The following is a 13,206-nucleotide window of genomic DNA, read 5'->3' on the forward strand; positions in this document are numbered from 1 at the left end:
AGGCGCTGGGGAGGTGGGCCGGTCGGGGGTCGCGCGCACGCCCACTTCCGGGGTCGCCCGGTCTGTGGCTATGTGGGCTCCTGAGGCGTCTGTCGCACGCCCTTTCCTGACTCGCGCCCCGGAGCCACCGTGTTCTCGGCCTGCAGGCGAGGAGAGGGGCTGAGGGGGGCTACGGGGGGCGCCGGCGGCGGGCTCCTGGGGTCCCTGCGACGTGCTGTGTGGGAGTGAGTCCCCGCTGAGCCGGAGCCCCCGCCTTCCCGCCGCGACCCCACGACTGCGGGAAGGAGCGAGCTGAGGCAAGTGACAGGTGACAGGTCAGGGTCCCGGTTGTCCCCCGCCCCTGCCCCCCGGAGCCCGCGAGGCGCCGAGCGGTGTCGGGTCCATCTCGAGAGGATGGACCCGGGCCCGGGGAGGGGCGCCAGCGGGGCAGCGGCGAGCCCTGGGGACACGGTGAGGGGAGCCTTCGGCCGAGATTTCTTTTCTTTCTTTGCTTTTTGGGTCACACCCGGCGGTGCTCAGGGCTGACTCCCGGCTCTGCGCTCAGGAATTGCTCCTGGCGGTGCTCGGGGACCCTGTGGGATGTGGGGGGTCGAACCCGGGTCAGCCGCGTGCAAGGCAAAGGCCCTCCCCGCTCCGGCCTCTCCAGCCGAGATTTCTAGTCACTTTGTCCGCTGTCTTCCCAGCCCTCAGAGCGGAAGGGGGTGTTGATTGTATGTGGGGCTCTGGGGGCCGAGGGGGTTCTCTGAGGAAAGTGGGGTGCTTTTGGGGGGTTCTGGCCACAGGGACTGGCCCTTCGGGACTCCTGTCTCCAGCTACGTCCCAGCTCACACCGCACCTGCTGTGCCCGTGTGCCAGGGCAGATTTTAAAGCCAGTTTTCTGCAATCCAGCGGCTGAGTGTCTGGGGACCCATGCCTTCGTCCTTGGCGGGGTCCCTCAGCGGACAGGCTGCCTTTTACCCCTCACCCAGAGTTGGCCCCATTCCTTCCCACTTCTCTTTATTTTAACTTCCCTCCTTGCTGTCTTTCTTTTTTTGTGGGGGAGTTTTGGGGTCATACCCAGTGGCACTCAGGGCTTACTCCTGCCTCTGCTCTCAGAGATCACTCCTGGCAGGGCTTGGGGCACCCTGTGAGGTGCTCGGGATGGAACCTGGGTCAGCTGGGTGCAAAGGGAGTCCCTTAACTTCTGTGCTCTATGGACCTTGCTTTCTTTCCATCCTAGTCTTGCCATCTTTCCTGGGTCAGATTGTGGATTTGAATCTAGCTCCATCACAAAACTTGGTTCACAGCCTTGGAACTACTGTCCCTCTCGGTAACAACAGCCATTCCCCACCCCATCCCCCCACCCTGCCACGCAACCTGTCTCTGGGTTATAGGGGGAGGCAGTGAGAAGATGTTGGAAGAGTGCTTTACATGCCTTGCACCCAGCAAGTGCTCTTATTTTGTTCATAATTTTATTATAATTTTCATTTTATTATAACCTTCATTTTCAGGCTAGGAGCCATTGGCAGTTGATTAATAAGAGTCCCAGAAACCCTTTTGCACCAGTACTGGGCCAGTCCGATTTCTGGTGATTGCTTGAGGACTAGACACATCACTCCAGCACTAGGGCGTGGGATTGTGAGGTCCTGGGCTGACACTGGTCAGGGCTAATGGGCCTCTTTCACAGCCACCCATGAGCCACTGGAGAGAACCCCAACTTGCACACACTATTCTCCCTAGGAACCTCACTGTAGAGTGGCTCCTGTGAATTTCTAAGCTTCGGCCTTTGGTAGAGTTTACTGCTATGGGCCCTCCGTGGCCCTGTGCCTGGCAGAGGAAACCTTGCAGACAACTTTCAGAGAAAAGTACAATTTGAACTTCATGTTTGCGCGTAGATCCACGTATCTATTGACCACAACACTTTGAAGGAGAGAAATTACATATAATCTTAAAATCTCTAAAACCTAGGACCAAAGAGCTAGTAAAGGGGTTAAGACATTTGCCTTTCACGAGGCTGACTCAGGTTCGATCCCCAGCACCAGCTAGGGGCCCCTGAGCCCTGTTGGGAGTGATCTCTGAGCGCAGAGCCAGGAGTAAACCCTGAGTACAGCAGGGTGGGACTCAAAATTAAAATCTCAAATATCTAAAGCACAAACACAGACATTGGACTAAGCTTGGGAGCAGTCACAATTGCTAGTGAAAATAGCTCTTTGACTTTCCCTCCACTTTGCGAAGTCATGTGAACACAGCCTGCGGCCCTGCACCCCCACTGCAGGCAGCCCCGTTTCAGGAGCACCTGGGCCTGCGGGTAAAGTCAGTGATGCTCTGCATAGTCAGTGACACTCTGCATATACCATGGGGAATTCTTGGGTTGTGACTCAGAAAGAAGCAGGGCATCCGCAGTAGCTTACTGTGACACTTTTTGAATCAGCAGAAGGGCTGGACAGCCCAGGTCAAAGAACAAGTACCACAGCCAATGCTGGCCGCAGCATCCACTGATGTGGTACTGGTGCCCGTGGCATTGCCTGCTGCCTCTCCTGCCACTCATTCTGGACGCAGGAGGCGGGATGCTGCAGCCACCAGAGCATACATCCAGTCTGTCCTTTTATTTATTTTGCTTCTTGGGTCACACCCAAGCAATACTCTGGGGCTACTCCTGGCTCTGCACTCAAGTATTACTCCTGACGGTGCTCGGGGGACTATATGTGATGCCAGGGATCAAACCCTGGTAGGCCGCATGCAAAGCAAATACTCTCCCATTGTACTATCACTCCGGCCCAAGTCCTTTTATTTTTTAATTTTAAAAAATTGTGTTTTGTTTTGGGCTACACTTTGCTCCCTTCCTGGCTCTGTGCTCAGGGATCACTCCTGGTGGGCTTGAGGGATCATATGTGGTGCCAGAGATCGAATCTGGGTGGGCTGTGTGCAAGCATCCTACCCATTGTACTACTCTCCAGCCCTCAATCTGTCCTTTTGATAACAGTGTAGACAGAGTCCAAAGGCTGTACTTGACCAACACTGTGGTATTTGCCTGTGAGCAAAACTACTCTCAGCAGCAGTTTCCCCACAGGCCTTTGGTGAATCTTAGGCCCACATGCAGAGCAGACAAAGGCTGGGAGAAAGAAAGCTCTGGGCATTCAGGAATAGCCTGTCTGGATATTTTGGGGAGACTGACCCTGTCCTTCCACAGGTAGCCAAGTGTAAAGACATGTCCCTATTCAAACGAAGTCAAGTGAAGAAAAACTTCCTAGAGGACAACTCTGCAGGAAGCCAAGTATGCCAGGAAAGGTGCAGGGGTGGTGAGGGGGCCCTGACTAGCCGCAGGGCTCCAGGATGAAGACATATGTATCCTGACACCACGTGGAGCACCTTTTGCAGGTAGAAAGGGGGCTGGGTGGCATGTGTGTGAGTCGGTGTCCCTGAGCACTCTGGCCTTGACCCTCACTTGACAAGGCTGGATCTGGTTGTCTGGGGTTCAGCTTTAGGAATTGGCCCTGAGCCGTGCTCCTGATCCTCCTCTCCTGAGCTGTGCTCAGCTGTGGCATTTCTCCTGTGAGGCTTTGGGCAGGTGCCCAAATCAAGCTGAGAGAATAGAGTCTCAGAGCAGTGGCCCAGCCTGGCATCCAGTAGCCCCAGGGCCTAGGAGCAGAGGAGCTTGAAGAACATGGGGGACCCTGGGAAAGCCCCCAGTGCCCTGCAGCAGGGAGACAGCTGCTGCAGAGCAATAAACATGGGCGGGACGGACTGGTACATCAGTGTAGTCTATAGGTCCTGTGATTATATTTCTCCATATAATTCCTCCTGCATGGGGCCATGTGCCAATCTCGGCTTTTTTGGGGAACAGAATTCTGCAGAGTCACAGGGTTGCCATTGGGTGCCTAGTGGCTGTGAACTCGCTGGACGGAGCTTGGATTTGAGTCCAGAGCCACTGAGGCTGGCGGTGCTCAAGGACCCTTTGTAGCATTGGGGATTGAACCTGGGTCACTGTCTGCAAGGCAAGTGTCTTTACCCCTGGATTATCTCTCCGGCACCGTGTTTATTTTTTTAATTTATTTTTTTAAATTGAATCGCCATGAGAAAAGTTAACAAAGCTTTCAGGTTTAAGTCCCAGTCATACAGGTTTAAGTCCCATCCCTTCATCAGTGCACATGTTCCACCACCAAGAACCCCAGTATACCTCCCATCCACCCCCCCATATGGCTGATGATTTTCACTTTACTCTCTCTTTACTTTGATTACATTCAATATTTCGACAGAAAATTCACTATTATTATTTGGAATTTCCCCCCAACAATCAGACCTGCCGAAAAGGCATCATTTGATAATTTGTTTTTCATTGCTGAGAATGAAGAGCATATGAGGTCATGCAGCCACTGTTGCGGCCACGTGGTTTTGGATTTCTGGTATTGTAGTAATTAAGTCCAGAGAAATTTCTGCCAGAAGCTGTGTCACTGCAAGCTCGTACCTCTGTCTAGTAAGCTCCAAAAGATGGCGGTCACCACGCCGCTGCCGCCGAAAGGAAAGGCCGAGGGACTAAAACCTTTCCCCTCCTGGGGCAGTATGGGACTGTAGCTTAGTTCACAGTCTAGAGGCATTTCTGCAAGAAGCCGCTGGGTTCCGAAATTGGTTAGTGTGCCTCTGGGATCACAGTCATTCAGGAGCGGAGGACCTGTTCGTATGGGGCTGTTTGGGGTCTCATCTGGGCAGAGAGCAGTGCCAGTACTGCCCCCCATCTTGAGATCTCCCGTGCGCCCCGTCACTGCAAGCTTGTACCTCTGTCTAATGGGCTCCAAAAGATGGCAGTCACCACGCTGCCACCGCCACCGTCGCCGAAAGGAAAGGCTGAGGGACAAAAGCCTTTCTCCTCCCGGGGTGGCCCCAGTGATTTTTATTCTGAATTGGTGTACATACCCATTTGCATTTGTATGATTTATTAGTCCTGCCGTTACAAAATACCTGTGACTAGCATTATTTGAAAATCTATATTTGAGGGGACCAGAGAGAGAGCAAGAGGGGGTAAGACACTTGCCTTGCACATGGCTGACCCTGGTCTTAACCTTGCACTGTCTCCCCTGGGCACTGCCAGGAGTGATTGCTGAGCTCAAAGCCAGGAGTAAGCCCTGAGCACTACCAGGTGTGGCCAAATAAATAAAAATGAATTGCACTAGGGGGAGGCACCACTACGAAGAACTAAATTTGAAGTGAAGGGTTTGGGCTGTCTAGATATGACCAGGGCCACAAAGGATATTGACTCTTACGAAGATGATGTGTAGTCTAGATTGAGTGACCTTGGGGAAAGCAAATCTAGCCAGGAATCCATCTTTTGCCAGGACGTTTTAACCTAGCTGGTTAGAGATTTTTTTTTTTTTTGACTTTCGGGACACACTCAAGGATGCTCAAGGCTTACTCCTGACTCTACATTCAGGAACCACTTCTTTTTATTTATTTAAAATTTTATTTTATTTTTCTTACTTGATTTAAACACTGTGGTTTACAAAGCTGCTCATGATTATTTGTTACATTCAGTATACCAACATCAGTCCCACCACCATTGTACCTTCCCACCACTGTTATCTCCAATTTTCTATCCACCCCTTATGCCTATTCCCATAGCAGGCCCTCTACAATTTATTTTATATTGCTCGTTATAATTTGCTAAAAAATTGATCAAAAAATGTTTCCTTGGAAGAACGTTAGTGAAGACTAACTGCTGTATCTCACCATGGAGCCATTAAGCCCCTGTACACGACATTATGAAGATGATGTTACAGGTGTTACATTCTGTGCTGTATATAAGGTGTTACATTATATTTTGTTAATCGAGATCAGTTGCATTACATACATTATATCACATCCAATCTGGTGTGCTAAACACTGATAAAGCAGAAGTAGCTTTATCAGTGTTGTATGGCTGCATCCAGGAAGTCCAGAATTTTCAATGGGGTGATACAGCTGGATTTAAATTTTTAACTGGGTACTGACACTGGAAAGTGTGCGTGACTGCCAGAACTTTGGGAAGTACAGGGAAATGGGGGGAGATAGCCCATCTCCGACTCTGGATGAAGCCTGGAGATTTCAGTCACAAAACTGGCCTACCTGAATTTTTCACTGTATCACTGTCATCTTGTTGCTCATCAATTTGCTCGAGTGGGCACCAGTAACGTCTTCATTGTGAGACTTTTTACTGTTTTTGGCAGATTGAATACACATGGGTTGCTTGCCAGGCTCTGCTGAGTGGGCGAGATACTCTCGTAGTTGCTGGGCTCTCAGAGAGGGGTGGAGGAATCGAACCCGGGTCGGCCCTGTGCCAGACAAATGCCCTACCCGCTGTGCTATTGCTCCAGCCCTGAGTTTTTCATCAGATTAATTTATGGATGAGGCTTGTCATGAGTAGTGGAGTCTCGCTAGGAACATGGTGGTGATTGTGGAGTGTGGAGGCTTTCGGCTGCTAGGCCTCTGAGTGGGTGCTGGGCTCACCCCCCGCCCCCCCTTCCAGGGTGCCCCTGATGACTCATGCTTGCAAGGGATTTGGAAGAGTTTTTCACTCAAGGATCATTTCTTTTTTTTTTTATAGACATATATATATTATTTTATTTTATTTTATTTTATTCTTTTATTGAATCACCATGTGGAAAGTTACAAAGCTTTCAGGTTTAAGTCTCAGTTATACAATGCTCAAACACCCATCCCTTCACCAGTGCACATATTCCACCACCAAGAATCATGGTATACCTCCCCCCTTCCCCCCACCTCCCCAGCCCCCCACCCCACATGTGTAACTGGTAAATTTCACTTTACTTTCACTTTACTTTGATTACATTCAATATTTCAACAAAAAATTCACTATTATTGATTTGGAGTTTCTCCCCCCTAAAGTCGACCTGCTGAAAAGAAAGCATTTGGTAATTTGTTTTCCATTGCTGAGAATGAAGAGATATGAGGTCAGGAGGCCGCACTAGCAGCCACACAGTTTTGGATTTCTGTATTTCAGTATTTTAGTAACTAAATCCAGAGAAATATCTGCCAGAAATCGCAACATTGTAAGCTTGTACCCTCAGCTACTTTATAGTCCACATATGAGTGCGATCTTTCTATGTCTGTCTCTTTCTTTCTGACTCATTTCATTCAGCATGATACTTTCCATGTTGATCCACTTATATGCAAATTTCATGGCTTCATGTTTTCTGACAGCTACGTAGTATTCCATTGTGTAGATATACCAGAGTTTCTTTAGCCAATCATCTGTTTTCGAGCACTCTGATTTTTTCCATATTGTGGCTATTGTAATCAGAGCAGCAATGAACATGGAAATGCAGATGTCATCTCTACTATACCTTTTTGCCTCTCCGGGATATATTCCCAGGAGTGGTATTGCTGGGTCAAATGGGTGCTCAATTTCTAACTTTTTGAGAATCGTCCATATTGTTTTCCAAAAGGGCTGAACGAGTCGGCATTCCCACCAGCAGTGAAGGAGAGTCCCTTTCTCCCCACATCCACGCCAACACTGGTTGCTTTTGTTATTTGAGATGTGGGCCAGTCTCTGTGGTGTGAGATGATATCTCATTGTTGTTTTGATCTGCATCTCCCTGATGATTAGTGATGTTGAACATTTTCTCATGTGCCTCTCAGCCATTCGGATTTCTTCTTTGGGAAAGTTTCTGTTCACTTCATCACCCCATTTTTTGGTCGGGTTGGCAGTTTTCTTCTTGTGGAGTTCAACCAGTGCATTGTATAAAGGATCATTTCTGACAGGCTCAGGGGACAGTATGGTATGCTGGGGTTGAATCTGGGTTGGCTGTGTGCAAGGCCAACACCCTATCTGCTGTACTCCAGTCCTGCCATTATTATTATTATTATTATTAATTATTTTCTTTCTGAGTTCACATCTGGCTATGCTCAGTGATTACTCCTGGCTCTGCACTCAGAAATTACTCCTGGCAGTGCCTGCAGGACCATATGGGATCCTGGGGATTGAACCTGGGTTGGCCAGGTGAAGGACAGATGCCCTACCTGTTATACCATCACTCCAGCACCCCCTGCTATTATTTTTCTTCTGGGCTTTCAGCCCTGGAAACTTATCAGAACAGGTCTGGAATGTTACTCAGTATGTTGTTACAGTAGATCACTTACTTGCCTTGTGTATATGAGGCCCTGGATTTGATGTCCAGGAATACATTCATGAGAACCTGCACGTGTGCACACATACACAGACATGTAAACCATGAAAAAAATTTTTTGGTTCAACTAAAAGAAATAAAGTTAAATCCATGAGGTGCTAAGAGTAATAGATGGGATTTTATTTGGGGAGGGGATTAAGCAATACCTGGCAGTGTTCTGGACTGTTCCCAGTTGTATACTAAGAGGTCACTCCCAGTAGTGCTCAGGAGACTCTGGTGCAGGGATCAACCAGGGGTTGGCCTCATGGAAGGCAAAAAAAGCCTTAACCCATATTCTATCTTTCCCACCAAGAAATTTTTTTTATCATTGTTAGGATACACTTAATTTGCTAAGGTGTTTGCAATATTCAAAAAGAACTATGCCACATACATAGCTGCAGCCTTAAGTGCTTTTGTTGTTTTGGAGCCACACTTGTGTTGTGTTCGGGGCTTACTCCTGACTCTGCTCAGAATCACACTTGGCAGGACTCGGGGGACCCTCTGGGGTGTTGGGGATTGAACTTGGGTCAGCTGCATACCAGGTAGCATCTTAACCTCTGTGCTGTCTCTCAGGCCCCTGCAGCTTAATCATGTAAGAGAAATGGGCGCCGGGAGTGCGGACACCTGTGTGGAGCCCCTGTGCCTTATCAGAGAACCCATGGCTACCCGCCCGCCTCACTTTTCTCCAGCGGGAAGGATTATCTGAAGATAGCGTCAGTGCTAGCCAGGCGTCCTGTCCACGTGCAGGTGAGGGGGTCGCCTGGGTGGAGGTGCCCTTTCCAGGGGATGATCCGCTCTGGGTTTGTGCTGGGGTTGGCGAGGTGGTGGGGCACACACAGGGCTTGCTGGGCCTGTGGGCAAGGGCTCTGGGGGAGGATTCTTCCAGTGGTCAGTGTGCAGATACTGAAGGCTGGGGGACCCTCTGGAGGTTTGTGGGTTGACAAGGGCCAGGATGGTGACTGTGGAGGAGGAACTTCCAGAGGGAGTAGCATACAGCGACACTCACTTCGGTTGTTTCAGAGCCTTTTGGGGCTGGGGAGCTGACACACGCAGTCAGGTGCTGGCCATGTACGTCGCTGACAATGGGTCTATCCCCATCACCGCTCATGGTCCCTTGAGCCTTCCAGAACAGTCCCCAGGTGTGCTCTCCCTCCCACCACCCCTTGCCCCATTCCAAAAATAATCCCACCAGATGGGACAGAGATATAGACAGGGGTTAAGGCGCTTGTACTGCCCTACCCCAGTTTAATCTCCAGCACCGCATATAATCCCCCGAGTTCCACTGGGGCAGAGTCAGAGTCGGACCCGAGCACCCTCTGGAAGTGGCCCCAAGATGAAAATCAAGCCCAGATGGGCTGGGGAGCTGACTAGAGTGGAGACCTAGTGAGTGTGAGCCCCGTGGCCCCCCTCTACCCATGAGCCCCTGAGCACTGTCGGAACCCCAAAGGCCTACAGCCGCCTGCCCAGCATCCTGGCCCTGCCCCCCAACCCCACCTCTAAGCATTGCCTTGTCAGCGCAGGAGCACAGCAGGAAGCTTCCTCCCAGGGTTTCTGTGCAGCCAGAGGGGACCCAGGACAGTGAATATGGCTCCCAAGACCAGAACCCACTTCTCCCCATACCCACTCTTCCCTCCTTTGCTGTCTGCCTTGGAGCCACCGCCCTGCTCTCCGGGCCCTCTCTGGGCAGCACGGGCTGGCAAGAGGATTGCGCAGCCCTGGGATCTGCCGTAGGAGGAACTTGGCCTTGGAAGTGAAAGGTGGGCAAAGTGAAGGCTCCTCTCCCCCCCACCCCCCCGCCCCACGCACGCACGTGCACACACACATACACATACATAATGACAGCCTTGCTGGAGGGGCTTCCCTGCATATCACACACAAACATACATACAGTGGCAGCCTCGAGAGAGGGGCTCCCCTACATATCACACACACACACAAACACACAGTACACACACACACACACACACACACACACACACACACATATAGTGGCAGCCTTGCTGGAGGGGCTTCCCTGCAGATCACACACACATATACATACATACACAGTGGCAGCATCAGTGGAGGGGCTCATCCCTGCACACACACACACACACACACACACACACACACACACACACACACACACACACACACACACACACACAGTGGCAGCCTTACTGGAGGGACTCGTTCTTCCATCTCACAGGCCCTAGCTGTCCACATGGATACTTTCTTTTCTATGGTGGTTTGTGCTGCTGGGGCTTGTTCCTGGCACTCTGTTCAGGGTCACCCCTGTTGGTGCTCCAGGGACCCTCTGGGGTGCTGGGGAGTGATCCAGAATCAGCTGTGTGCCCACCGCCTTACTCCCTGTGCTGTCTCTAGCCCCAGTGGATACTTCAGAGGGTCAAAGGTGAAGCCAGACCTGAGACTTTTCACCTTCTGTGCGTGGTATCCCCTCACCAGACTGACCCTGCGTGTGATCAGTCCTGGCTGTCTCAGCCATCCCAGCCCTGGGCTGGCACATGGCCACATCTGGCCCAGCTTCTCCTCGTCCACTTTCCCTTAGCGATCTCTGGGTTCAGAACAGAGAACCTTGGCGGCAGGTGGATTGTGAGGCTGTGTTCTGTCCTCCTCCTGCCTTTGCTCCACAATCTCTGTGGTCCCATACCATCTGTCACTCCATGTCACCTGCTGCTGAAACTCCAGGAGGCCTATCCCTGCCCTATTCCCACGCTCCCTTGCACCGCCTCTGGGGTTCTCGGCAAGGCCAGCCATGACCACAGTGCATGAAGCAGGTAAGACCCATGGACAGAGTTCGGGGGTGGGGTGGAACCCCAGAACTGAGAAGGGCCAGGGGAAGAGGGCCCTGCCCACTGCGCTGTTCTTTCATGGGGCTGAGCCCCCAGGAACACCCCCACGCCTTCTACCTTAGTCTTTTCTGCATCACTGTAGGGGTGTTGGCCTGTAGCATGACAGCTGAGCAAGGGGGAGACTATAGCCAGACCTAGATGCACCCCCACCTGGGCTGCTCATGAACCCCCATCTCATCCTGGGATGGTTGGTTGTGTCCCCAGCCCAAGAGGCCTGGTTGCCACTGGTCGTGGGTATCAAGTTCCCTTCCAGTTCATCCTGTTCCCCTCTGTCCACATCCAGCCAGGGGCCCCAGCGACAGGGTAGGGGGACAGTGCTTGCCTTGCACGTGGCTGATCATGTTTTCATCCCTGGTATGGCATAGGGTCCCCTGAGCCCCACCAGGAGTGCTCCCTGAGCACAGAGCCAGGAGTGAGCCCTAAGACAGCAAGGTATGGACTTCCCAGAATGAAATATAATCACCTGTAGCGGAGGGGGAGTTGAGAAGTTAAGGCTTTTGTCTCCATGTGGCTGTGGCTGTGACCCTGATTTGAGAGAGGGAGAGACAGAGACAGAGACAGACAGAGAGAGAGATGAAAAGAGAGAGGGAGAGAGAGACAGAGAGAAAAGGAGGGGGGGAGAGAGAATAGTGGCCAAGGGCCAGTGATGTGATGCGGGGTCATGTGCGGCACACTGGCCCGAGTCCTGCTCTGTCCCCAGCAGCGGCTCTGAGGAATTTCTGTTTCTATGGAGGTGCAGAGATGCTCATTTCCCCTGAAAGATGCTCTGGGATCACAGGAAAAATAATAGTACAGGCATGAACTGGTCACTCACTGACCTCCCCCGCATCCCTGGCCCCCCACTGACCTGTTCTCCCTGCCTCTCCTCTCTCCTTACTCCTTCCCACATTTAGCATGCTCAGGGATCACTTCTGGTGGTGCTTGGGGATCCAGCCCGGGTCAGCTGTGTGCAGGGCAAGCCCTACCCACTGTACTACCCGGGTCAGGTGTGTGCAAGGCTAGCGCCCTACCCACTGTACTACCCGGGTCGGCTGTGTGCAAAGCAAGCGCCCTACCCACTGTACTACCCGGGTCGGCTGTGTGCAGGGCAAGCCCTACCCACTGTACTACCCGGGTCAGCTGTGTGCAGGGCAAGCCCTACCCACTGTACTACCCGGGTCAGCTGTGTGCAGGGCAAGCCCTACCCACTGTACTACCCGGGTCAGCTGTGTGCAGGGCAAGCCCTACCCACTGTACTAGCTCTCCAGCCCTTTTTTTTTTTTTTTAATTTTCACAGTGTTGGGGACCAAATCCAGAGCCTCACACATTCAAAGCAGGTGTTTGTCTTCTGAGTCACCTCCCTAACCCCATATAATGTGTTTGTTTATAAAATCTGTAGAAATAGCTCTTTCATTATACTGTAAGGCTTGCTCTAGGCTGACCCCGAAACCTAAAACTTTGTTTCTATCTAAGAGAAATGGCAGATAGGCAGCAAATATTTGGCTTGGGCACGCCCTGCGCGGGGTGCTTGTCACTGGCCTTGGACTTGGAGTCACACTGACTTCTCTTGACTGTTACCATGTCCCAACCCTGGGGTACCACCGGACCAACTGTGGGGACAGTTCTTGGAGATGGAGTGTCTGGAGAATGGCACCGTCCCCACCCTGGCCTCACAGGGTCCCTGCCCTGAGCACAGGTCATACTTCCTGAGGGAAACGAAAGTGCTTTTCAGTGTCCACGTGAGGGCCAGGGACACTCCTCCAAGGGCGGAGCACAGACTTTGCAGGCAAGAGCCCTGGATTCACTCCCCACATGGTCCCCAGCACCACGCTAGAAGGAGCCCCCAAAGCACTGCTGAGGAGGGCCCGTGGGCGACACAACAGAAACCTCTCTCTCTCCCTTCCTTCCTTTCCTGTTTTCTTTCTTTCGTTTCTTTGTCTCCTTCTTCCCTCCCTCCCTCCCACTCCTTCCTTCCTTCCTTCCTTCCTTCCTTCCTTCCTTCCTTCCTTCCTTCCTTCCTTCCTTCCTTCCTTCCTTCCTTCCTTCCTTCCTTCCTTCCTCCCTCCCTCCCTCCCTCCCTCCCTCTCTTCTTTCTTTCTTTCTTTCTTTCTTTCTTTCTTTCTTTCTTTCTTTCTTTCTTTCTTTCTTTCTTTCTTTCTTTCTTTCTTTCTTTCTTTCTTTCTTTCTTTCCTTTCTTCTGTTTCCCTCCCTCCCTCCCTCCCTCCCTCCCTCCCTCCCTC

General features: G+C 51.6%; 1 long non-coding RNA gene across 1 annotated transcript; it reads left to right on the forward strand.

Annotated features, from left to right (window-relative positions):
- The first annotated feature begins 47 nt into the window (after positions 1–47).
- On the forward strand, positions 48–8,876 carry LOC129404438 (uncharacterized). Its single transcript, XR_008629868.1, has 3 exons — positions 48–300; positions 3,174–3,357; positions 8,709–8,876. It is a non-coding gene; the product is annotated as an uncharacterized LOC129404438 (long non-coding RNA).
- Positions 8,877–13,206: the final 4,330 nt, after the last annotated feature.

This window comes from Sorex araneus, chromosome 4, assembly GCF_027595985.1.
Source record: "Sorex araneus isolate mSorAra2 chromosome 4, mSorAra2.pri, whole genome shotgun sequence".
In the NCBI taxonomy this organism is placed as follows: Eukaryota; Metazoa; Chordata; class Mammalia; order Eulipotyphla; family Soricidae; genus Sorex; species Sorex araneus.